The sequence below is a fragment of the Cavia porcellus genome, unplaced genomic scaffold (assembly GCF_034190915.1).
Source record: "Cavia porcellus strain 051 isolate PalLab524CR breed Dunkin Hartley unplaced genomic scaffold, mCavPor4.1 scaffold_14, whole genome shotgun sequence".
Lineage (NCBI taxonomy): Eukaryota > Metazoa > Chordata > Mammalia > Rodentia > Caviidae > Cavia > Cavia porcellus.
In genome coordinates, this window is record NW_026947497.1 from 44,809,366 (window position 1) to 44,837,206 (window position 27,841).

The window sequence follows — 27,841 nt, forward strand, 5'->3', positions numbered from 1 at the left end:
ATGTATTTACTGTGTATGTGATTCTTTGAAGCTGTGTACATTGTGGGATGACTAGATCTTTGCTTAATACAGTCATTACCTCATATATCAATTTTTGTGGTAAGAACACTTTACTATTCTACTCTTTCAGCATTTTTCTTTCCTTTTGCAACACTGGGGATCAAACACCAGTCCAGCATTTTTCAACACAAAATAATATATAACTTATTATTAACTGTAGTTATCATCTTCTATAATAAATCACTTGAACTTATTCCTCCTAACTGAAATTTTGTATCCTTTGACCCAAATCTTCTTGTCTTTTTAAAAGAGGAAGAAATTTCCAATGCACTGAACACATCTGATGTCAGATTAATGTATTTTCCACATCAACCAGTTATCGTCAGTTCTTGGGAGGCAGTGAGTGTCTTATGGTTTCTCTGCATTGTGACACTAAGTGCCTGGCATTAGTGCAGACTCTGCAGGTTAAGAGTTCTGTCCCATGGAACTGCCAGCCCCTTCAGATGCAGCTGCAGTTGGTGGGTCCTTGGGTTACCCACAACTTCCATCTGATTTGGCTAAAAGTAGAGCTTCCCTTCTCCCTCTTCCTTAGGTTGAATAATTTGTAAGAACCCAGGAAAAGGTTAATTAACCATTAGACCTCATCCCCAGCTCCCCGAGTGTTGGGGCTTGAACTCAGAGACTTGGTTCTGAGTTAAATCCCCAGCCCTCTCTATTTTGAGACAAGGTCTAAGTCACTACATTGATCAAGCTGGGCTTGAACTTGAACTCTGGGCCCAGCTTCCGGGTATCTGAGATTACAGGTGTGCACCGCCATGCCTGACTTTTTATTTTTTCCTTCAGTATGAGTGATTGACCCATATGTTAAATGATACAGATAAACAGTCCGATGACATAGGGCAAGATCTGGAAGGTTCCAGGCACAGGAAACTTCTTTGTGTTAAGGATTCTCTTTGTGTGTATAGACAAGATTTATTGCACTAGGAGAAGGAACCAGTACTCGAACCCAGTAGACGGCTTTCTATAAAAATGAATATGCCATTCTACCTTTTTTTTTTCCTGGTACTGTTAATTGAACTCACTTGCATTTTCCAGGCAGGTGCTGAGCTGTATCCCAATCTACCTTTTTCTTTTTTGGTTGTGTTTGATCTTAGACAAAATTGAGAAAAGTTTTGAAATCATATTTTTCTTCATCCTTCTAATCATGTGCCCCTCCTGTGAATTCTAGTTGTAAAAATGTCCTTGATTGCAGTAACATGAGTGTTGTCTTGGTGAGCATACTATTAAGGTTGTAGTACTATGCTTATGATGTGTGTGATGTTTCCTGTGTATGCGGCTGCCTCTGTGGTTTGTTGCAGAGGTATTAGCCAGTAGGCTGCCCTATCCTACTGCATGTACCATTTTGCTTTCATATCAGCAGTACACAAGTGACCGGAGCCGCGGAAGACAGGAGGCCAGACTCGAGCAGGATCAGCTCTCAAAGTTTATTGCGTACAGCGAACCGGACCTAACAAGGTCCGCCACCCTCAACGTTGGTTCCTCTTCCGCCCGTTGGGGGCAGGAACAACCTCTTATAAGGGGAAGCAGTATCCAATCACAGAGAAGCGCGCCTAACAAGCTGATAGGCTAGCGTCACGGGTAACTGGGCAGACATGACAATTTGGCGGGCTTGTTCAGGCCGGGAAGAACCCGGAAGCAGGAAATGGGCGCCATCATAGGCGGCTTCCCACATCTCCCCCTTTTTTATTTATTAAAATAGGATGGTCTGTGGGTCCCTCCAAGGTGTCTATGACCTTGTTGCTGTTAGACACCTAGGAGTGGGCCTACCTTGTAGGCCGAGGCATGAGAGAATGTAGAGGTCTATACCCTGCTGTGCATCACCCTGTTTTGTGCATATCCTTGCGCCAGGACCATGCTCAAGGTGAGTGGTTCATTTTTTCGCAGGGCCAGGCTTTTGTGAACCGAACCTGGATGCATATAGACATTCATTCCTGCCTTCCCCCCAACCTTTGGGGCGGATGGCACTGCAGTACCCTTGGTCTTGCATCTCAATGCCAATAATTTGACTCCAGAAGGGACCCCTGGCCTTATAGGCCATGTATGTCTGAGTGGAGCCTGTCTTAGGTTGACCGGGAGGGCTTTTCCCGTCTTACCCGTCATTGGCTTGCCCACTCAGCTCTTATAGCTGATGTTCTGCAATGTGAAGGAGATATGCGGCGGCCTGCTGGCCTGATGGGCCACCTGCTGCCATTTGCATGGCTGCCATAGCTGTGATCTTAACCTGCTGCTGAGTTTGTATGAGGCGATCTAACAAGCATTTAATAACCACAAGCCCCACTAGGAAGGCCATGGCAATCAGGATCCAAGTAGTCAGGTTGGGCCAGGAGAACCAGGAGGTGATGCGTTCCCACAAACTGGCTATAACACTGCCTAAAGTTGATAAATCAAACCTGACTGGACCTAGTTGGATACCGTCCATATTGTCAAGTTCCTGACTGACTATGAGGGACAAATTGTGAAACTTAGGTAGGTAGGTGTCTTGCAGCCAAGCTGTCATATTTTTAACAGTGTTGGTCAAATTTGTGCGGACAGGGGTGATTAATAGGAACCCACAGAATAGAAAAAGCTCCAAACCAGACATTTTAGTTTGTAGATGGTCTCGGGCGCTGAGCGTCGGTCCCCGAAGGGTCGAGTTGACTTGTGTCCGCGGGCTTATCCTCCTGTGCTTTATCAGGAACTGGTGGGGAGTTTACTGCTCGCGTCAATCTTTCCGGGACCCACAGCGGTTCGCAGCCTGGTTCCTGTGGGAAGACACAAACCGCACCTCGGGTCCAACTAACCACTGGATCCGGGCCCATCCATTGTCCTGTAAGGACATCTTTCCATCTCACCAGCCCTTTGTCGGCCGGGGACGGGTTATTGTGCTCCATGGCAGGGGAATGATTATTGTGATTAAGGTTTAAAAAATTTATGGTAAAGAGTGCCAATGATATTCTTCCTTTGGGCGTTAGGCCATGGCCTATTCCCTCCTTTTGTTTTTGTAAGACACCCTTGAGTGTCCGATGGGATCGCTCAATGATGCCTTGTCCTTGGGGGTTGTAAGGAATGCCATGTTTAAGAGTGACCTCCATTTGTTGACAAAATGTCATGAACATATTTAAGTTTTCCGAATTCTGGGATGTGTGTAACATCCATTTGCCAAATATGATTTGGGCGAAGTCCTCTTGGGTTAATGCCAATAGATTGTTGGGGTGAAGAGATCACACAAGCTGGGCAATACCGTACAATCTCTCGTGCTTGTGCTCTCGTGATGTTGAAGCGCGCCATGAGGGTGCGGGCATTAACAAGAAACTGAGAGTGGAATTTTTGGGCTGCTTCCAGAGGGTTGGGAAAGGTGAAGACCCATATCGGGCGCGTGGCCGAGTCTGCCAAGGCATTGCCCTCCGCCAAGGGCCCAGGTAAATTAGTATGGGCTCTGATATGTGAGATGAACACTTTTGAGGTTCTATTCCATAACTGATGTTGAATACCTAGGAATATGGAGGCTACCGTTGAAGAGGGTTTAATGGGACCTGTCGTCTCCAGAACTTGGAGAGCATTTACCACATACGGAAGGAACGTCCTCCTCCTCCCCCAGAAGGGGGCTCAGGAGGTAATCCAGGAAGTAGCTCTCCCTCTAACCAGGGCGGTGCCATAGGTTGTGGGCGCCCTCTGACCGCCACGGGTGGAGGTGACAGCCCAGGGAGCAACTCCTCTTCCGGCCACGGCGGTGCAGTAGGGCCTGGCGCCCTGAAAGGGGCGATCGTGGGTCGCGAACTTGCCAAAGGGCGGAAGGGCTTAAGCTCCTCCCGTAAGGCGGAGTAGCTCGGGCAGGGTGGTGTTGGGTTCCCCTTTTTATCTTCCCGAGCCCTGAATTCCTCTTTAAGCTGTGCAGGAGGGTCCTGTTTAGCGAAGACAACCTCCTCTTCTGAACCTTCTGAATCAGAATCAGAATTAGAGCCCTGAGGGTCCTCCAGAGACCCACAATCGGCAGTGGCTCCGGGCTCTTCTGAGCATTCCGATCGAGCTTTATCAAAAGCCTGTCGGGCTGTATGAAGTCCGGGGATTCGTTCGTCCGTCAGACAAGCCCTAATCAGTTCCCACAGGGGTAAAACCATGAGATCCAAGCGTCCCTCTTCTAGGGCGCATCTAAGATCCCCTCCTAACTTCTCCCATGACGGGAGGGTTAGAGAGCCCGTGGGCCAAAACCAGGGGGCAATTTCATTAACATGATCCAGAAATCTCGAAAGGGTGACCCGGTTTATGTAGATGCCTCGGGTCCGCAGCAGGACTCTTAGGGAGTCAGCGAGGGGTTTGCGAGCAGCGTTGCCCACAATGGCGAAACGAAAGCGAAACAAATGCAAAGAAAAAAAAAAAAAAAAGACCGGCGTCCACCCGTGTGGCGCTCAAAATCTGTTAGGTGCGTCCACCCAACCCAGGCGATCCAGTACTCACCTGTCCCGGGAACCGCTGTATCTCACGTAGCTGATCAGGGTGAAGAGAAGAGGCGCTCGGGGCCTTCCGTTGTTATTGGGCTAGGTCCTCCGTCGTACCACAGGTGACAGCAATCGCACCTCCTGGCCGAAGAGGCACGTCGCTGAGTCTTTTACCTTTTTCCCCGTACGGGCCACCAGATGACCGGAGCTGCAGAAGACAGGAGGCCAGACTCGAGCAGGATCAGCTCTCAAAGTTTATTGCGTACAGCGAACCGGACCTAACAAGGTCCGCCACCCTCAACGTTGGTTCCTCTTCCGCCCGTTGGGGGCAGGAACAACCTCTTATAAGGGGAAGCAGTATCCAATCACAGAGAAGCGCGCCTAACAAGCTGATAGGCTAGCGTCACGGGTAACTGGGCAGACATGACAATTTGGCGGGCTTGTTCAGGCCGGGAAGAACCCGGAAGCAGGAAATGGGCGCCATCATAGGCGGCTTCCCACACACAAGAGTCTTGTTTCTTAGGTCTTTCTTGTTAGTCTGTTTCATCCTATCTAGTCATACCTTTCCTAACATGGAATGCAGTTTCTAAAAATATGTACTGAATGGGTCTTTTCAGTGTTCACCTTTCCAGATAGACCTAAGCAGAGATTGTCTTTTTAGTGCCTGTGCAGCATTCATAGCTCAGCAATTATGATTACATAACTGAGTGAGTGACTGTGTTTTGTGCTTATTTGGTGTCTGGTGCAGTGCTGAGCATATCACATGTGTTGCTTTAGTTTACAATCCTTTGAGGTAGGCAATGTTAGTAACTTTACTTACATGTGAGGAAACAGGTTTGAAGAATGAAGTAACTTGAAGCAAGTTAAGTGCAGGAGATGGCATCTTAGTACTTACATATCAGTGTGAAGTGTAGCCCCTCCCCCCCTTTTGAGGTGGGTCTTGCTTTGTAGTACAGGCTGGCCTTGAACTCACTATATAGCCCTGGCTAGTCTCAGACTCACAACTGTCCTTCTGCCTCAACTTCCCAAATATTGGGATTATAGGCATGTGCCACCATGCCCAGCCAAAGTTTACCCTTTTAATCACTTTTTTTTGGGTACTAGGGATTGCACTTAGTTTATTATCTAAAAATTTTTAGCTATGATATTGATATTTTGGTTGTATTTTTAATTAAAATGTTTTGAGCGATCTCACTACATTGCTTAGACAAGCCTTCAACTCCTCAACTAATCTTCCTGTCTCAGCCTGCCAAGTAGCTCTTACTACAAGTGTATGTCATTGTACCCAGCTTTTTAGTCATTCTTTTTAAAAGCAAACTAACAAAAATAGCACAGAAACAACACTAAGAACATGTACATGTAGGACAGTTCAGAAAAACAATGGTAAAATGCTGCAGACATCATTAGTTGCCATCAGTAAGAAGTTTACTAGTTAAAGAATTCAACTGGTAACATTGTCCAGAGAAATGTAACAGGTTTTACTTACAATTGTTATAAAGTTGAACTGCTGAAATTTGTTCACTGAAAATCCTGGCTTGCAATAATGCTTTATGTGCAACATTTATTAAAAGTTCACCCACTAATTAAAATGGGAAAACATGAATGCTTGATATTTGTCCCATTTTCCCACTTGTATTAATATACTGTACTTAGGTATCTATTGAACCCAGTGGAAATGGATTAGATACTTGTCGTTAGATATTTGTATACCTAACATTCAGATCTGCTAATAACAGGTACGGAAAAATGTTTCTGAGAATGAATGTTTCCCATCCTATTGGATTCTTAAGCATGGTCTCCACATATGTAGCATTCTAGTTGGATATGTTTTGGTGTAGTTGTTACACGTTTGGTGTGGATAGCACACAGCTTGGCCTGGCTTTGAGTCTTTCTTGTCATTCTATAGGTAATACACTATAGGTACTTACACAGCATTTTCGCTGTAGTAGGTGTCTTAAGTAATCTGGAGGTGATTTAAAGTATATAGGAGGAGGGAGACAAGAAGGTGGCGGCTTGCTAGGTAGCTGGGTGGAGAGCCTCTCTGGGAAAAAGAACTCAGACGCTGGAATTTGACAACATAGAGAGGACCTGTCGAGTGGAGAGGGATTCTCACAACCCCAGGAGGAAACTGAAGGAAAAAGAAAAATAGGAAGAGGAAGGAAAAACGTGGGTGGAGGGCTGGAGTCGGACACGCTCACTGAGACCCATTCTGTGCTCTGCTGGCTGCGCCCTGGAGTTGGAGGATTCAAGGTAGCACTAAAGCCACGGGCACTGATAACAGGAGTTGGTGAGTCCTGGGCCCTTGGCGGGAGGACGCAGCACAGTTTGGAGTGGGGCTAAGGTGGAGACCTGTCTTAATTCTTGGTGAGTGCTGGAAATTGGGTCCTGCAGTGATGTGGCCAGCTGGAAGACATCTTGGAGTGGGGCAGAGCTTGGCACCATGGTGGCGTCAGTCAGCCGCTCCTGGCCTGGAGAGGACTGGTAGGATCAGCTTGGGCTGAGTCACGCCCATGGTTGGGACCCAGTAGCCAGGGATGAAACTGTCCCGACCCTGTGACATCTGCACAGCACAGACTAAATTGCTGAAGGCACTCGCAGTTAGCCCACAGTCCCTGCATGCACCTCAGATAACAGCAAACTGGAGAAGGCAGCAAAACCCCAGCCAGCATGCTTTGGAAAAACTGTAGGCAATACAGAAAGGGCCTGAGACCTCCACCACACACTTGTCTGAAAGAAACCAGAAAGAAGCAAGAAAAAGCCTCCAGCCGCTGATCCTGGGAAAAATAAGTCCAGGATAAGTCAATACAGAAGAGAACCGGTGCAGCAATCATGCAATATTGGCCACAACATTAGCGGACATAAAAAATACCTTTGTGGGGCTGGGGATTTAGCTCAGTGGCATAAGCACCTGCCTTGCAAGCTGGCGGTCATGAGTTCGATCCCCTGTACCGATTAAGAAAAAAAAAAAAAGTTAAAAAATACTTTCGTGACCTCATAGATGAACTTAAAACTGAAATTCTAATCCAAGTTAGGCAAGATATAAAAAGATTAATAGGGGCTGGGGATTTAGCTCAGCGGCATAAGCGCCTGCCTTGCAAGCAGGCAGTTGTGAGTTCGATCCCTGGTACCGATAAAAACGAAAAAGACAAAAAAAAAAAAAATTAAAAAAAAAAGATTAATAAAAGAAATGCTAAGCCCCTCTCAAGAAGACACAAATGGAAGAATGGAGGAACCCAGAAAAGGAAGAAAAAATAAAATCTAGAGTACATGAAACAGATCCAGAGAGATTACCAGGAAATTAAAAACTCCATTGAAAGCTGGCAAAATGCCTTGACAGAATCTAAAGTTAGCCTTTCAAAACTTGAGGAAAGATTTACAATGTGTGATCATGAAAGAAAAGACCTGTTTTACAAGGAACCAGGAAGTAACAATTCAAAGGCTAGAAGAAGACAAGAGGATCTATAACTTAATAACCACAAATGAATTACAAAGACTATTAAAAGATACTATTAAGGAAAACTTCCCAGGCATAGGAAAAAGAAATGATATCCAGATAAATGAGGCATACAGAACTCCAACCAACTCCAGCCAAAACAGATCTACACCCAGACATATAATAATCAAGATTCCAGAAATCCACCACAAGAACAGAATATTAAAGGTGGTCAGAGAAAAGAAGCAGATTACATACAAAGGAAAAATCATCAAAATAACAACAGACTTATCAACACAAACTATCAAATTGAGAAGACCCTAGCGGGAAATAAGTCCAAGCCCTGAAAGAAAATAACCTCAACCCAGATTGATGTACCCTGAAAAACTCTCTCTTAAAATTAATGGAGAAATAAGATGTTTCCAAGACAAGGAGCAACTATGGGAGTTTATGGCCACCAATCCAACCCTATAAAAAATACTAAGGGACATTCCAGAGAGAAAGAAAGAAATACCAGGATTCCAGCAGTAGTGGCAGAGAGGCTCAATGAATGGGGCAGACAGTAGAATGAAGGAGAAAAGTGGACAGACACATAATAGCAGAAAAATAGAATAGCAGAGATGAGGCAGAGAAGGTGGGCTATAATTTCTAATACAGATAGCCTTGATACACTAACAAAAAGAAACACAGGCAGAGTAGATTAGGAGGCAGGATCCATCGAGATGCTCTGAATAGGAAATATACTCAACCTGAAAGAGGGTTAATAAACTGAAAGTCAAAGATGAGAAAATGATGCTCTATGTGACAGGGAACCAAAGAGAAATAGGGACAATTCAGCAGCAGCCGCAGATAGGTTGGAAAGTTATGACACTTTGTGCAGTGTAGAGCTACACAGCTAGAAGGAAGGAAAACCTTGTGGCTTTAGTAAGTAAAAGAATACAACTCAAGATCAAGCTCGGGGGTAAAAAGATTTAGCACCACTCAGATAGAGAATGGGTTGACCCCTAATCTAAACACTAAAGGAGCTAGTGGGACCTAAAATATACAAAGCATCCCGAGAAAGGGAAAGGTGAGGATTTGCCTAAAAAAGGAAGGCAGAGGACATTATTAATAGTGTATCGGGATTTAAAAGCCACAGTAGTCTTATTGCTCTGTTTATTTTGATTTTATTTTGTTCCAGTCTGTCTACTCATACTAGATTTGAGGACACAGACAATTATCCCAAAAATAGCAGGCTATACCATGGTAACTATCCTTAATTTCCTATTAACTTAAACTGAAGCCCTGTATAACTTACATTGTCTTACTATGACTGATCTTATTTGAAGCTGGTTTGTTAGACCGCTGTTTTGCCTTGACTGATTTTATTCAAATTTGGTATGCTTGATAGTATCAAGTCTAAGAGTAGAGGCAACTACTGTGAAGATGACAAGATGTAATAAGATACCCATTCCGGTTTGATTATTAACTGCCTTTGAAGTCCTACAATGTCTCCAAAGTTGTGTTTTTATTAAAATAGCTATGTAATGCTATGTTCAATTATATATATCTGATGATGTGGGCAATTCTATTGAAAATAACAAGAGAAAGCATAGTAACTACTGTAGATCACCTAATATTGTGGTTTTATATGTCTTTTTCATCTCATGTTTTTCTAGGAATTTGTTTTGTTGTGTGGTTTTGATTTATTTTTCCCTATAATACAGAAAGGACAGATATGCATGTAGCGATTCACACATGGGAAGAATTTCTAAACAGTTTACGGGAACAGATTGTATAATGCATGATGTAATGAACAGATACTCTGAATAAGAAGAGACACTAAGAAACCTAGTGCTAATTCTGTAGCATTATAACATAAAATCTAGCAATGCTATCATTCACTGTTCAGAGTGCTATTAGTCTAGTCTCTTATGTTCAATTTCAGCATATGTAAAAATAAGGACAGCTACTTCGAAGAGAATGAGAGACATTATGGCAGTCATTATTGACTTCCCCAGTGTCAGGTCTTGAAGACCTAAAAAGCCTTCATCATCCTGTTATGATTAGATTAGTTCTGTAATGTTCAGTATATGTGTGTGAAGATGGGGACAACTATTTGGAAGAAAATAGAGACAGTAAGATAGACAGTGAAGATCTCCAGTGGGCTTGCTTTGAAATCTGTGTTTCTTAAAATTGTTTCCTTATGTTCTGTTTTGTTACGTTTAATCTTACCCTCTTTAAAATTAAAAAAAAAAAGTGTATAGGAGAGGCCAGGGATGTAGCTTAGTGGTGCAGCGCCTGCCTGGCAAGTGTGAGGTCCTGAGTTTCATTGCCAGTACCTGGAAAAAATATATATTTGCAAGGATGCGTATAGACACCGTACTATTTATAGAAAGGACTTGAGCACGGGGGGTTTTATATCTGAGGTTTTATATCTGAGGATATCTGGAACCAGTTTCCCACAGGTCCTAAGTGGTGACAGTATACATTTACATGTTACTTTTTTTTTTAAGTTTAGAAATCTCCTTGTGTTATTAACCCCAAAGATTAATTTTGACACTTCTATTAAAAAATCCCTCCAAGTTTAAAATTTTACAAATTGAGTACACTTTTTCATGGTGTTGGTGTATTGTGATGAGAAGGGATTTCATAAAAGATTTAAAATGTCAGTTTGGGGACTGCAGGAACTCCATAAAGTGGCTTTTGAAAAAATTATTTCTGTGATACTGGGTCTTCACATTGTCCTACATCCCCAGCCATTAATTTATTTATGTTTTCTGTTTGAGATGAGATTTTGTTGAGTTGTTGAATTGTCCATGCTGAGCTAGAATTTGCAGCTCTCCTGCCGTAGCTTCCTGGAGTGCTGGGATTCTAGATGTGTCCCGTCATATTCACCTTTGAAAAAAATTATCTCAATAAGTAATGTGTGTACATTGTAGAAAGTGCAGAAATACAAGGAAGTATAAAATGAAAAGTAAAAATGAAACCTCTGGCTTCAACAATATATTCTTATTTATACTCTTGCATTTCATTCAAATAAGACCATGCTACAATAGTGGTATAGTGCTTTTCTTCTTTACAGCTTCTGAATATCTCTCCTTATCAGCACATCAAGACCTATAAATACTTGTTTCTTCTTTCTTTTTATTGTTTGAAACAGGCTCTCACTATGTAGCCCAGGCTGGCCTTGACCTTGCTATCTCTTGCCTCAGACTCCTGAGTTCTGGGATTATAGTCATGTGCCATGTATCACTGTACTTAGTTTACCATATGCTTTTCAAAGGCAGAATTTTATTCTGTTGCGTGGCTATACTGTAATTTATTTAATCTGTTCCCTTCTAATGAAAATTTGGGTTGTGCATTTGTTTCACTTCTGTGAATCATGCTACAGTGACATCCTTGCCCAAATGTCTTGGGTTCTTACATTACTGTATTAGTGGAGTAAATTACGTGGTGTCAGTGGTATTGTTCTTTTGCTTAATTTGGAAGGAAATTGCAAATTGGCAAAGTGCAGCTCTGCTGCTGGCTTGGAACTTTGAGTGCTGGTGACTCAGCTGTTGGTATTATGGCTTTTGGCAGTTCCTAGCTGTACCTATTAGCTCCTCAGCAGCCGAACCTGATAGCCTGCTCAACAGCAGTGGAGCTCTTCCAGAAGCTTTTGCTGCCCCTGTAGTTCTCCACCCATCTGTGGTGGATTGACAGCTAGTGGTCAACTTGTAACACTAGCTAAACAATCAGCATAGTGTTGAATATGGATGGCCCACCTGAGGACTGTTGCCAAGATAAAAAGGAGAACTGGGGAGGAATAAGTGTTGTGTGGTATTGTTCATTCTGGAGGAGCTGGTTGAGCTTCTTTCCTGATATGAACTTGGCTGTTATCATCAGAACGGCTTGGAACCTTGTTGTTAGTGAGAATGGTGTGATTCACTTTGGGGGAGCTTTGGTCTTTATTGTTTACTGGCTCTGGAGGGGAAGATGTGTGCTGTTCAATCTCCAGGAGAAGCTTGTCATGTTAACTTCCTGATATGAACTTGGCTGTTCTCATCGTCAGAGGAGCTCAGGACCTTGTCGCTGAGAATGGTGTGATTCACTTTGGGGGAGCTTTGGTCTTTACTGTTTCCTGGTTCTGGAGGGAAAGATGGTGTGTTGTTCAGTCTTCAGGAGAAGCTTGTTGTGCTGGCTTCCTGATATGAACTCAGCTGTTCTCATCATCAGAGGACCTTGGGACCTTGTTGTCACTGCAAATGGCTGTGGCACTTTTCGGGGGAGCCCTACTTCTTACTTTGAGTGTTGCTCTTTGGCTGCCGTGCAGAACCCTCATCCTGCAGGCACAGATCCTTCACCTAGCTGGCGCAGACTTTTCAGCTTCCACTCCTGACCCTTGGGCCTTCTCAGTGGAGATCTATGAAACAGACTTGCATGAGACAGTCATGGGCTCTAAACTTCCAGCTGAACTCGTGCAGGATGTTGCAGTGGGATCTGGGCCCACAGCTGGATTGTTTTTTTTTTCTCAGTTTTTAGTGTGTTGACCGATTCACTGTACTTTTTGTGTTTGACTCTCTGGATGATTATTATAAAAGAATTCCATAAATTACATGTTCGGGGGTTTAGCTCAGTGGCATAAGTGCATGCTTGGCAAGCACAAGGTTGTGAGTTCAATACCCAGTACAAAAAAAATTATATTTCCTGTGTTAAATTATTTTCCTTGCAACTCTCTGACTACAACGCCATGTCTACCAAATGGTGGTGGTCTCAGCTGGTGAATGCCAGTCGTCACCAGGTGACCGTGTTGATCTCTGTTGCAGGTCTCTGCTGATCACAATCAGATGCTGCTGATGTTTGGGATTCTTCAGGGCTGGCATTCCCTTAGTGTTCTTTTTAATGTGACCTCCCCTGCTTACACCACCCAGGGTAAGAACAGGAGATTTACGGGACACCTGAATGAGGCTTTATTTGGATGGGGCCAGTGCTGTAGCATAGGGGGGTCCATATGGCAGAGGGAACCCTTCTAGACCAATCCTAGGAGATTGAGAGAGCTGCTTCCATAGAGCAGCAGGCGGGTGCATGCACTTCTGTATATTTTATGGGCTTGTGTTTGGTCCAACTTTAATCCTGTCACATTGTCATCTGAGACTGGTCCAAATTCAGTCCTTGCGGTGTAAGGAGAGGGCAGCTGTTGGAGGGAATGTCAGATGTGGCTGCTTGAGTGGCAGTTGTCACTTCTCCTGGGAAATAATGAGGCTGAGGTTGTGACTGACGCTCTTTCCAGGAGTCTCCAGAAGGCAGGCTGTGTGGGGTGTTGTCTGTTCGGGTTTGTCATTTAGGGGAGAACTGTAATGGGCCAGAGGCTCTTCTGGATTGTAATCTTGTCAAGGGCGGTTTCCTGGGGGCTCCTTAGAGCTGTGGGTGCAGGGAGGAGTGCCATGGGGCTGTCAGCTGAGCTATGCCTCCTTTTGGCAGCATCCTGGAGGTTGACCAGCAGCTAACCTCAGGGTGGTGAGGAGACCCTCGGGTCCCAGGGCACCCAGAAGGAGTGAGGGGCATGGGGCCTGATAACTGTTGATTGGAATGTACCCACTTTTTGGCTGTCAGTGGGAAAGGGCAGGAGTTTGTTACATTGGTGAGTTTTGATAGGCTATAAAGGGCTCTCCAGAAATGTACCAATATATACTCTTGCCAAAAGTGTATGTATTCATTTTCTATCACCATAACAAATACCTGAGATAACACAATTTATAAAAGGTTTATATTGGTTTATGGCTTTGAATGTTTCAGTTGGCCACATTGCTTTGGATTTGGGTATTATGGTAGGAGTTTTTGGTAGAGCAAAACTACTTGCTTCATGGCTAGAAAGTTTAAATCCAGTCTTAATAGAAGGTTGTATCTAGCTGGGCCAGATCCTCCCAGATCCTCCCAGATCTGTGTAGAATATTTAATGGTATGGAAGAGCTTATATCATCATAGCAAATGAAAAAATTTAAGTTATACCCATATAGCAGTGACTTTGGATAATATCAGCATACGTTTAGATATAGTTATATTTTAGGCTCTGCAGACATTGGAAAAAATGGGCCCCATGTGGTTTGTGTGGATCACTGGAAGGGAGAACTGGCTTCTTGATGTGTTCCTCCCAGATCCCATGCTTGGTTATTTTTGAACTTCAGCAGAAGGTATAGATACTTTAAGCTCTTAATTTCAGTTACATTCTTTCAGATAGTACTTGATGGAATTTCTATAATGAAGTGGTTTACTTTGTTAGATGTGTTTTTCAAATTTACCTCAACAGGAATTCTGTCATAGTGAGCTTTCTGAAAATCAGTGTATTGATCTGGTTAACAGAGTTTTTACAGGAGGTTTTATTAAATATAAAATTTGAAGATGTTATCTTGTGTCAGTGGTCATTTGAAAAATTCTTTGGTTTTCAGTGTTGTGTTTTGGCAGACGAGAAATACCTGTGTTTGAAAAATATAAACATATTAATGAAAGGAAATATAGATATTTCCAGGCCTTAACTAAGTTTTTAGTTTAAAAACATTTTTTTGTGGGGTAGGGAATTTAGCTCAGCGGTATAAGCACCTGCCTGGCAAGCACAAGGTTGTGAATTTGGCACCCACCCCCCCCCAAAAAGATTTATTTAAAAAAAAGTATTTTGTGTTATTAAACATCTTGGATGTGTAAAAAGTATAAATAATAGTAAACACTGTAATCTTATCAGCTAAAGAAATTTTCATGTATCTCTAGTGTTTTGTTCCTGTGTCTGCAGAGCTGAATATGTCTCTATATATATGTTGATACTATACAAAGTTAGTACTGTATGGATATCATTTAAATTTTTTCTTTTGCTATAATGGTATAAACTCTTTCATACCATTAAATATTCTACACAGACCTGCCACTTCCTTATGCAGACATGGGGAAGTCCTTAAACCCGCTGGGCTTACTGTTCTTATTTGTAATAGGGTAGTAGTGGGGATAGTGATAATTCCTACTTTACAAGTTTGTGGTGAGCATTAGTAGTATAATGCTCAAACTTGTGAAATATTTTGAAGAGGCCTGACATAATGTAACTGCTCAATTAGTGTTACTCTTAAAAATATGACATACGATTGTGTTGTAGCTCTCCATCATACAAATGCACAGTAATATAACCACTTCTTTATTGGACACCTTTTTTTTTTTTTCTTTTTGTGGTACTGGGGATTGAACTCAGGGCCTTTGCACTGAGTAACATCCCAGCTGTTTTTGTTTTTGAGATAGGGTCACACTAAGTTGTTTAGGCTAGCTTCAAGTTTGTGATCCTTCTGCCTCAGTCTCCTGAGCAGCTGAAATTACAGATATGTGGCACTGTGTATAGCTGAACACTTTTAAACTGAATGTAATGTCATGGTTAATAAACATTTTGTTCATAATCCTTTACTTAGGAATATACATAAATGTGTCCATTTCCTAAAAATGGTATTACTAGGTATCTGGGTTTTCAGGCATAATGCAGTGCCCTTTTGATTTTATTTATTTTATTTTTTGTCTTTTTTGTTTTTATTGGTACCAGGGATCAAACTCACGACTGCCTGCTTGCAAGGCAGGTGCTTATGCCACTGAGTTAAATCCCCAGCCCCTGATTTTATTGTAGGTAAATGGTGATGAAATTCGGGTTTTTAATTGTCACTGGGTTAAATTGAAGAAAGTTGATTCTCAAAGGGTTGTGATGTATTCTTTGTGTGGCTCTTGATTCAGGCCTATCACATGGGAGGTGCCCCAGAAACAGTTTAAATGTAGGTGGGTAGACTGAAAATCATGTTTTTTTCCTGTTTTGGACAAGGGCTGTGTTCCTATAGCTCTGATTGTGTGATATGGTACCAGCTATGCCAACATGCAGCATTTCCCACTGTAAAGACTTGGTGAAAAATCTTTTGCAGACTAAAGAGGCTAGTAGAATTGTTGCATTTTTTTCCTCAGGGCACAAATTTCATATTCCTATTTACAGCTGTGTTTGTTTTAAACACTGATCTAAAACTTACAATACAGTTCAGCAAACACACACACAATCTGGGAAATGCACAGGTGTTTCCCCAAGGGCATTTTTGAAATCCTGAGAGTGCTATGTGTTTGACCTTAAATATAGCATTATAGTTGTTAAAAGAGTCAAAGAAATTGAGTTAGGAATATTTAAAAATACATCTTTTGTGTGTGAACATGGAAAAGATCATTTACTTTTTTATATATTTATCCATCTTTGCTCACTTGTATATGTCTCCTCACTCCAATGGCATTTTTCGGTGCCTTTGAGTGACAACAAAAGTCATTCTTGGCAATGCTTCGGAACAGATGCAGCTGCCCAGTCTTGTTGAAAGGTCAAATGCCAGTCACCCTCTGGTGCTACCTGCCATTCTGAACTCCAGTTTGTATAGATGATACTTTGACTCTGAAGCTGCTGAGTTTATAATAACAAATCCACTGTGTTAAGGACCAACAGCCATAGCATCACAAGATCTTGTAAAAGTAATTTTACACACACCACTCATATTTTTCTTTGTGTAATTTGTGTGCCCACTGGTTTGACACTTCACAGAAAGGATAATTAAAGCTATTGAAGCCAAAGAATATAAGGATGTCTCCCCTATTATTAACCACTCTTCAGCATCAGTGAAGTAATAGTGCCTTGTCTAAGAAGCCTGGCAGTCGTGCCAGTACTTTATAAGCTTTGTAAACTGAGATAACCACTGCTGTCACTGTTGTGGAGGGAGGGCATCACTTCTCAGGAGGACTCAGCCACTCCTGCTTCAGACTGTTTGCTTATTCAATTCTCTTTGGAATAGTAAAGCTGGATTAGGAGCCCAGAGCAAGCGCTGCAGGCTTTCCAAAAGAATGGTGGGAGGAGATGAAATTGTTTACATGGCCTTCTTGAGATGTCACACTTTAGGTCTTTTGCTCTTGTATGGTCAGAGATGTTTCAGGCAGAAACCTTCTTTCCATGCTGCAGTGTTTTCTGAAAGCCTTTCCATCAGTCGTTCTGATCCTGGTGACTGCATTTCAGTCTTTTGTTAGTGCACCTGATACAGCGCTGCTTCTAAAGAAGAGAGTGGAAGGCTGGGTTTACTTTACTGTTAATTAATTGATTGATGAGTTGCTTCATTTATGTTTAACAAATAGATATCAGAGACCTGCTGTGTGTTGAGAGCTGTGCTAAGCTCTGTAGAGGCATATAAAACAAACACAAAACTCAGCTCACATGAAAGCAGCCTGAAGTATTAGAGGCTTTCAGAAAGGACCACACTGTGTGATTCAGGCGTAAGAACTCTGGCACTCTGGGGAGGGGCCTTGGTCTGAAACAGCTCAGAAAGAGACAGAGGGAAAACGAGGAGTGCTGGGTCAAGAGCCACTTTCTGCACACTGACCCCTCATTCTTAATGGACTCCTTAAGAGCCCTGATCCTCCAATAGTGGTTACGTACCGTCTTGTTAATATATAAATGAACATTTTTCATCTGATAATGAAGTAGAGCATTTGATAGATTTAGTAGCATAGAAGACTTGAGAAACACATAACATAAAAAAGAAATCACCTATAGTGGTTACCTGGAAATAACCTTGCTTTTTTTCCCCCCATGTGAATGACTTTATACAGACATTGCTCTTTTAAATGACTGAGTTAAGTTCCTATGATTAGGTCCTTAAATAAATTGGTTGCTAAACAGAGGAATTATATATAGTATATACATTACAATCCAGAACAAAGAAATGATCAAAGGAAACTGCAACTTGACAACTTTAGTTTTATTTGCATAACTCTTACATGCAATACTATAATGTATAACAATGTAAAATTATTGTACTCTAGTTCAATGAGCAAAGTTACAGTATTGTATAAAAAGGTGTACTGTACACAAAAAGGACATTGAGGCTCTATAAACAAGATACAGAACTCTACAAAAAAAAGATGGGTTGCAAGTCCTAAGAGTCATAAACAGGTAGGTTGTTAAATAAGGAACATCAGTATTTACTTTCCATTCTCAGATCCGAGAGTATCACGTTCCATAAAAAATAAGTGGATTTATAAAAGGTCATTGTAGTGGTTATTGTGATGATTATTTTGACTTTGCCTGTTGCTGTGCAGTTACTTTGAAAAGTTTTACAAACCTTGAAAGAAGCCCATTTGTATTTATTTTAGAATATTTGAAGACAAATGACCTCTTACTGTTAATTTTGTGGTGCCAGGGAAAAAAGTCAGGACTATTTCTCTGCTAGGCACAAAGAGCTTAGCCACTGAACTATATGCTCAGCCTTAAATGATCTTATTTTAAAGAGAATATGTTCAGAGAATGGGGAATAATAGGAGATGGAAATTTTCTAATAAAGAGTTATAGTTATTTAATCTTATGATATGGCTAAATCTCTGTAACATGTAATTACTTTTACAGTCCAAAAGTACATAACTTTTGAGTTCTTTTTACAGTGTTTTTTTTTTTGAGAAATGATGTTATTTAGGTATGCATCCATGCTTTCTTAATTACTAGGGTTTTTTTATTACTAATGGTAAATCTTCATGGACTTAAGTTAGTAAAAATAGAAAAATATAAAATTTCAGACAACCTAGTTTTTTGGTATGTGCAAAGCTCAGGTGATATTAAGACCTTGACCACTGATAGGTGCATTTGGAAAAAGAAACTTAATTGGCAGTGGCCTTGTGTTGAGAAGAGCCATGGTTTATTTTTCTTCCCCAATACTGGAGGTTGGGTTTAGGGCTGCACACATGCTGAGCTAATACTCTGCCACTAAGCCACATCCACAAAAACTTATTTTGAGACAGGATCTCACTAAGTTGCCCAGACTGGTCTAGGCTTGCTATCTTTGTGCCTTAGCCTCTCAAGTAGCTAGCATTACAGCTTTCTCCAGTTTGCTTCTGGCAAGTCCTGCCTTTTGAGGTACATTTCCTGAATCTGTTTTTACATTTGCTGTCATTTTGTGTCAGATTACAAAAGGGATCAGTGAGACACTGTGTTTTTGAAGACTCTCACAAATTCTCTATTCCTGGAAGTTTATTCTTATCCCACACTTGTGACACGTGTACCTATCTTTTAGCTGCTTGAGGTCTTAACCATTTTGGAAATTAGTGGTTCCTTCATATGGCCATGTCTGGCTGCCCTAATTCTATGATGTTTTTGTTTATTTGTTTGCTCATTCATTCACTCAGTCATTCACTCATTCATTCATTTTCTTGGAAGATCAGGGTTTTTGCTAAGTTATACAGACTGGTTTCCAATTTTATCCCCCTCCTCAGTGTCCCAAAGAGCTAGGATTATTGGCTATCACTACAGCCACTGCATCCAACATGCTGTTTTTGTAAATGCCTTTGTATAATTGAGACCCCCGCTTCTGTGTGTGTGCGTGCGTGCATGCACAGGGGCACATGGCATATGGGGTGTGTGTGCATTGCACACAGGGGTACACGGGCATATGGGTGTGTTTGTGTATGTCACAACCTCAGGTTAAATGGTAGAACAATAAGAATATAAGTCTAAGGAAGATGGTAAGGACTGTGGCAGAATAGAGAATACTTTACTTTCCAAAAGTAATAAAAAGCCGAAACAGAAATATATTTTGAAGACCAGACATAAAGTTCAAATTTAGTCCAAAACCTGCCAATTTATGGTCCCCTTATATTAACAGTAAGAGTACGAGAATAATAGTAAAGATACCTAACATTCATTGAGAGCCAGGAACATACACAATCTCATTTTGTCTTCACAATAAAGATATACATTATTTTCACCCTCATCTTTGGGATGAAACTGGGGCTGGAAGAAGGAACTGTCCCATGTCTCAGACTCATTAAATGGCAGAGACAAAGCTAGGTTTATCTCACTCCAGTTCTTGAGCCCTGTAATGTGGTTTGATTTTAGACCATGTAAGTTTGAACTGCAGGCAAAAGCTAGTCAGTGGTTTAGCCACCGAGAGTGTTGGCACTGATTAGGTGTGTGGCCATGGAAGAAGCAGCCAGCCAGGATGGGAAAAAGGGCAGCATTCACACCTCCAAACTGCTCCCATGTTTAGGCTCTTGAAGATTCTTCACCAGGTGCCTGCCTCAGTAGGTAGGGGGTAAAGAAAGTAATAGGTGTTGTGAGATACAGAAGGTGTGTGTGTGTGTGTGTGTGTGTGTGTGTGTGTGTGAGAGAGAGAGAGAGAGAGAGAGAGAGAGAGAGAGAGAGAGACAGACAGAGAGAGAGAGAGAGAGAAGTGTGCAGTGTTGCTGAGTGGAAAATCAGGAGCTTGTAATGCAGGTTTTGGCAGAGTGAACAAGGTCTGCTGGGATATTTTGTACTTAGTTTCTTAACTGTAGAATGAGGGACTTATCTAGAGTTATAGAATAAAGAACTAAAACATATGTGATCTGAGATTTAACCCAGGGTTTCCTGTTACAGAAAACTTTAAATGAAGTTTTAGACTGGGCACAAGACTGGCTTTTGTCTTTTTTTATCTCATCGGCTCCTGTTCACACACTGCAGAGTTTTCTAGGGCATAGTGGATCTCCGTGAAGGTCCCTGGCATTTCCTGTGGCATTTAGAAAGAGGGTCACAGAGAAAGTCTTCTCTCAGACCTTCTATGCAGTTATACTGCATAGAGAATACTATGCAGCATGGCCAGAATATTCACTAGTTAGTCTAGTACCTTTGAACAAACAAGTGGCTGACTTTTGTGCGTTGTAATTCTCCAAGCCTTGCTGTCCCAGTGACTTTAACACAAGGAAATGGAAAGCAGAGCTAGGCTATTGCTAACTGGCTGCATGTGAACTTGAAACCTGGGAAACAACCTGTCTTTATAAATAAACCTTGCAGAGCGTTAAAGAAAATCAAGATTTATAAAAGTATATAAACATACATGAAAAATTAAGACTCCAATTTGATTTATATTTTTCCTGAAAAATGTGAATATACTACAAAAGTATAAGGTAAGAATGATTGGTGGAGTTGCTTTTTGCTGCCCTAAAGACTCTAAAATAAATACTGAAGGAGGAGGAGGCAAACCTGGTGGCAAGTAACCTGATACTGCTGGAAGCAGCAGATGGGGATGCCACCAAAAATAGAGTATGAGTGGGTCTAGGGAAACCCTTCTTCTGAATTGTTCTATTGGTTTAAAATGATCACTTTCCTAGAAGCAACAAGAAAAACCAGTCCTGTTTGTTTTCAGAGCTGGGAGTAAATACTTCTGTAAGCACCTCCTGGCTTTGCAGCATTTCCATCTGGAATATCATTTAAGAATTTGGCCAGATCTCAAGTGATTTATATTTAGTAAACAAGATTATCTTCAGTTTCCTATTGTGAAGGAGCAAATGGTTTGGGGTTTAGTTGCTGCTTTCAGACTTTAATTGCTTCTTCAAGGTAATACTGCATTAATCTCCATTATTTATCTCTGGTGTTGCTTTGCAGCAGTGGTTTCCGAGAGCAGGAAACTAGAAGAGTGGCTGAAGTTAAAGAGGTTTAAAGTGTTAACACCCTTCTCGAGCTATCAAAAGCTACAGCTGTTTCTTAAGACTGGTGGGATGGGGGTAGGAATGAGAGCTTTTGCACAAACTTGAAATTTAGCATTTGAAATTTTTTGTATCAGAAGACACACTATTATTAATTTTAAGGGCAAGAGAAATAAAGGGAATCTCAGAATAGCTATTTTGCATGCTTATGATTTTTTCCTTTTAAGAGTTTAATTTCCTGTAATGTAGGCAAACATTTCTTTTTGAATTTATGGATAACTAGTGAAAAATTAATTTTTTTTATTTGAGGCTGTGAATGCTGACCCATTACTTACTAACATGTGGGTAAACTTTAATATGTTCTGCATTTTAATTAGTTTCCAGAGGATCTATGTGTGCTATAGCATGCTTTTTGTATCATGGAAAGCTCTGAAAGGGTCACCATCACTTTCCTATGGTAACTTACCACTGTCTGTCATTAGGTCTGAATTTGTATGAAAGAGATAAATATTTTAGCAAAGAAATAGTCTTTGTATTCTCCAAGGTTGAAAAATATTAGTGAGGTGTTTCAGAGCCTAAATACTTAGGAAAATTGTATATTACATATTTTCATTCAAAAATAGCTACTCATATCTAGTTAGTCCCTGCTGTTGCACTATCACGAGTACTTCTTCCTAAATCTTGAAGGACTTTTCTAAACTGCTTTGTATTTTAAGGTTCATATCGTTCATACTGTACAAACCAAGCAGGAGATAGAATATAGAGGTCATTCAATCCTTCAGGTTCTATGAGCTGTTCTGAATCCAGTCCTTAAACGGCTCACACTCCTTGGTAGTGAGCCAGGCAGTTGTCATTCGTCTGGTTAGTTAAGTCCAGTCCTGTCAAGAACAGGTTTACTGGCCTTTTTAAATTGCCTGCTTAAAAAGTTTCAGAGCTTTTGACAGCTGAAGAATTTAAGATGGTGATACGTGTGGACTGAGTTAGAGTACAGTTAGAGTTCTGAGCTGGTCAGGAATTCACTGAAGGAGGGAGTGAAGAGAGGAGAGATTTTAAGGCTGATGTGGAAAAATGGAGGATTTTGAAGCTTTCGTGTCCAGGAAAACGGAACAGAGCTTAAATTGTGTAGTTGTATGAAAATGTATATAAAGTTTATTTGGTTTGTATTAAACAGTTTTGTTTGGTGCCTTTTTAAAATTTGAATCTACTGCCTACTCTTCTAGGGAAGTAGAGGCTGCATGTTAGAAAGTTGGAAGGTTGAAGAAAACCAGATGACGATGACGTGGAATGTGGAAATGATAGAAGGGGCGTGACAGAAGAGGGAGCTGACAGTACCAGTGGCATGGTGGAGGGCAGACATTGTCCCAGCTCACCAGCTGAATGCAATGTGGCTTACAGAGGAAGGAAGTGAAGAAAAGGCAGGTGAAGAGATGTTTAGGAGGAGGCACTTGAGAAAACACTTACTGAACGGATAATACACATGCGTGCATCTCTGGGTTAGGGCCAGATTTCCCAGCACATGGTCGGGTTATTCTGTGGATGCTGAGTGGAGTCTGAGGTGTGGTGAGGAGAACAGGACTGGAAAAGGATGTGGGGGTGCGGCTGGCCTCCTGGAGCCATGGCAGTTCCTACGACCTGAGAGAGTGGGAGGCAGTAGCATTTGGGACTGTGTGCTTGACCAGTTTGTCTCACTGAGTGTGGGCAGAGTATCTTGACAGACCCGTCTCTCTTTCCCTTTTCCAGAGTCATCTCTCACTTTGAGTATGGAATCTACTTTATAATGCATGGAGGGTAGGTCTGACCGTGAAGAACTGTGGAATATGTCAGTGCACACCCCACCCCCACCCTCCTATGCTTATTCTGTGGGTTCATATTTTCCCGTCAGGACCCACTTTGCTGGGGTGTACTTTGTGTTCTGGATCTTTTCTCCTCAGTGGACCTGTTCATTGTCTGGTGTCTCTTAATCTCTTCAGATAAATGGTACAGTCATTTATTCTTTTGTACAGGGTTAATATATAACCCCTTCCTTGTTATGCATTTGTTTTAAAAAAAAGGATTCATAGTATGACAATTCAGAAAACTGGCATTTTTGGATGCCATTGGGTAAATATTGCAGTGGATTCATACTATATGCTTACAGTATTTTACTGACCCATTTGCTAAAAGAAAAAAAAGGTAAGAAATAACAATTGAGGGGGCTGAGGATTTAGCTCAGCGGCATAAGCACCTTCCTTGCAAGTGTGCGGTCATGAGTTCGATCCCTGGTACCGATAAAAACGATAAAGACAAAAAAAAAAAAAAAGAAAAATAACAATTGAGATTTGAGGAGAATATTCCTGCAGTGTACATGAGATGGACAGTCTGATCCTGCTATTTGTGAGGAGAATGAACATTTGTATTTTACTGTACGGGCTGTAAAATGCAAGTCAACTGTTTCCTCTGCTATTTACCTGAACAGACAATAGTGTTTCCCAAATATCAGGCAGAACTGGTAATCGTGGACTTGCTGACAAAGTATTGCATTTTATGGGGGGCAGCAGGGAATTTTCTAGAGCAGTTTTGACTACAGTTCTGTCTCTTAACAACCAGGATACAGTCTTAGATGCTTTGTTAGATGATTTTGTCATTTTGTGATCGTCAATGTGTGCTTTCAGAACGTCAGAAGGCATTACCTACTGCACACTAGGCCGGATAGTGTAACCTGTGGCTCCTGGCCTGGAAACGTGTAGTATGTTGCTGTGCTATCTGGATATGTCAAGGTGCACCAAAAATGTGGTATAAAAGTTAAAAAATGGTGCCTCTCACAGGGCACTTAATGTAGATGGTGCTCGCAGCATTGGGAATGGCTCTGGGGGAGGCAGTGAGTGGGCCGGGAGAGAGTGTTAGGCTCAGGACATTCCTGTACATTCTGTGTGCTTTATAAACACTGTGCTCTTAGCCTACACTGACTTCATATTTTTTAATAATAAATTAACCTTAGCTTACTGTAAGCTTTTACTGTATAAACTTTTAAATTAAAAAACTTGATTGTTTAATTGGTAGCTTAAAACAAACACATTGCATATATATATACAAAAATATTTTTTGTCCTTAAGATATTTTTATTTTTAACATTATTATTGTATTTGTACTTTTGCTAAATACAAAGACACAGGCATTCATTGGCCTGATCCTTCACTGACAGGGTCATCAATGTCACTGTCTTCCACCCCCAAGTCTTGTCCCACAGGAAAGTCTGCCAGTACAGGAATGTGCAGGGGACCGTCACCTTTTGTGACAACAATGTTTTTTTCTGGAATACTCCTGAGAAACCTGCTGGGGCTGTTTTGTAGATAAATTTTTTATTTTTTTGTAATATATGGTGTTATCTTGGCTCTGAAATGCTTTTTTTTTTTTTTTTTTTTTTTTGCAGTTTGGTTTGCAAACTCACATTAGGTGACAAAGATGACCATGGCTGTCTTTTCCTCACAGACATGGCCATCTTTTCCAAAACTGTAGAACAGATTCCGAAGTTAGTGAACTGAGACCACTGTACATAAGTGGAAAGAGTATACACTAAAAGAATGATTAAGTACATAAAACAGTGTAGTCAAGGGTTGTGCGGAGAACAATTAGAATCAGGACATGGAGTTTATAATATTATTTTTATGATGGTCACTCAGAGTTAACACAAGAAAATGCAGGAAATCTATCCATAACACTAAAGATATAGAATATTTAGGCAGGGTCCTGAGTCCCACAGCAATGTCCCACATGAGTCCAGATGAAGACCCAGAGCTCATGACAGTGTCTCCCATGAGTCCAGCTGGAGGTCTTGAGCCCACAAGAAGGACTCATGGCAGTCTTTTTTATGGATCTGTGCTGGGAAGGCCCAAAGGTCAGTGGTAGAACCTAGAAAGTCTATGCCAGTGGGGTGAAGGAGCTGTGCTGGAAGGTCGAAGGTTCTAAGCTGGAGCTGAGAAGTCTCTCAATAAAAGGACCAGGGCTGTCCTGAAAAGCACCACAGTCATCCTCAGAAACAGGGAGGCCCTGACCTCCTCCGATGATAAGCACAGTTGAGTACATACCAGGAAGCCAGCGTGACAAGTTCATCCTGGAGACCAAGCAGCACACGTCTTCCCCTTGGAGCCAGGAAGCAGTGCTCAGTGTGAGGACCAGAGCTTCTCCAGGAAAACCAACAGCTCAGACAGCAACATGGAGAAGCCACAATGCCTCAACAGATAACTTTTTCTCCACGTCTCTACTTATGCTGGCAGTTTTCTTCAGGTGGAACATCTACACTCAGCACCATGCTGATGTAACCCAGCTGGCTTTAAGTTGACTACCAGTTTTTAATCCATAACAAACAGTAACCCAGTTGTTTATTATTGTTATCAAGATTATATGCCATACACAATTGTGTGTGCTGTACCTGTGTACCATCAGCAGTACAGAGTGATGTTTTACACCAGCATCACCGCAGACGTGATCTGGTGTTGCACTTCACTGTGAGTTGTTAGAATGGCTGTAACGTCACTAAGTAAAAGAAATATTTCAGCTTCATTGGTGTCTTATGGTACCACTGTTTGATATTTTGTCTGTTACTAGCTGAAATATTATTATGCTGTTCATAACTGTATTTGCAGGTGCTGCCTTTGACTATAATTTCTGAGTTCCTTGCACCATTAACTGTGACCTGACATTGTTGGTTGGTTGAAGATCAGTTTTTGAAGTCCCCTGTGAACTCCTTGAGATTTAGTACTGTGTTAAATTGGCATTGCCAAAGAAGTTCAGTATATTCTTCTGTTGAATAAAATAGTGACCACAAAATACCTCTTCTGATACTGTCTCCTACTCTTCTCCCCCAGTGAAGGATATTCTGGTACTTTGGCTTAGAGAGAGGGATTTTGATGTGTGGTTTAGATCATTTATTAGAACTGGACTGCACGTTACTGACTTACTGAAACTATCTGTTCTTTCTGGTTCTTGGTACTGCACTAGCCGAAGGAGACAATGGTAGGGATATTTGGAAATAAAATGATGATGTTGTGACTTCTCAGTAGGCTTAAAGATACAGCATTCTTACCACGCTTTGTTTTGTACTATATCCTACCTTCCATGGTATGTTATGTTAAGCACCTGTGTTGTAAGTTTTGGAATCTAAAGAATGGATTACCTTCCATTTAGAAGGTTTTACAACCTTCTTTGCCCCTCATAAATGGTTTTAAATGCTGGAATTTATAGGGCAACTTTTGTGCTTGTTTATCTCCTACCCTCTGTTTTTCCTTTTAGTTGTGATCATGTTGGGGACCACAGCAATGCTTTATGTAAAACATGCCTGGTAGCTGAAAAATATGTGACATAAAAATTTCAGCTGCTTATTAGGGAGCCTTGCTCTATAACAGCCCTGAGCATGTGGTTTCTTGTTTTAAGACTCACAGCAGTTACCTTAGTACTTACTGAAAACAAAACAAAAGAAAACAAAACTTTGGTTTCTACAAAATACTTATATGACTGGTTAACATTAAATAAAGATAATTACTACTAGAGCGTATTTTTTGTATTCCATTTACACATTTTCAGTGGCTGCCCTAAGTGAGTTTGAAAGCTCAAACTTTTAAGCATCAAAGTGTGATATTCAGATCTGCATACCAGACACATGTGATCTGATTGCCATACACTCATCCTAATGCCGTGTGTAGCCTTTTGTCAGCCTCTTGGGTTGGTTTGATATTTTTATTTTTGTAGTGGCCCACTGAACCATGCTTTATCGGAGAGTCACAGAAATGGGAGGACTGTTGGAGGTAAGCAAACTTGGTGGGTTTTAAGCCTTTTTCCCCCTGAAAATAGACAGTAGAAGCATTAAACATTTGTAATCTATCCCAATATATCAGTCAGAGAAAAGCTGACCTGATTCAAAGAGGAACAAAGATGAAAAGTCAAGGCCTTTATGATTTCTCTGCTACCACCCCAGTCCTTGAGGTGTCCCAGGCTAGTGGATCTTAGTTTGAAAACTACAGTTCTGGAGTTGTGAATGGATTGCTAAGTGTTGTATAAATTCTCCTAGTACTAATTTGTTGTTTATTGCTTCCTGAGAATAACAGTTGCTCCAAATACTTCTGCATTTATTTGTAGTGTAAATTAGCAAAAGACACCACCAATCAATCATCAGGCAGCTTACTGTGTATTTTGAATGTCCATTTCAATTAGTATATATTTCAGATACCATTTTCAGGAGAGGCTTAGATATAGGGTGGTGTTTTTTTTTTTAAACTCATTGTATAGACCAGTCTTTCCTTGAACTCATGGCAGTACTTTTGTCTTGGCTCTTCTGAGTGGTGGTTATAGGCCTGTGTCACCATGCCTGGTTTTTTTTTTTTTTTTTAATTAAGTTTCACGATGATTCAAAAAAAAAAAAAACAAAAAAAAAACAAAACAAGGGATTTAGCTCAGTGGCATACGCGCCTGCCTTGCAAGCAGGCAGCCATGAGTTCGATCCCTGGTACCGATA

General features: G+C 41.3%; 1 protein-coding gene across 4 annotated transcripts in view; it reads left to right on the top strand.

Annotated features, from left to right (window-relative positions):
• The window catches only part of Fhip1a (FHF complex subunit HOOK interacting protein 1A), a 264,660-nt gene that overhangs the window by 34,163 nt on the left and 202,656 nt on the right, over window positions 1–27,841 (top strand). The window contains exon 1 of one of the 4 annotated variants that reach the window (XM_013160162.3): window positions 21,016–21,265. The exons of the other annotated variants lie outside the window; for them this stretch is intronic. The gene's annotated coding sequence lies outside the window, so the exon portion shown is untranslated. Of the gene's footprint in view, window positions 1–21,015; window positions 21,266–27,841 lie in introns of those variants that run through there. 4 annotated transcript variants of the gene reach the window in all.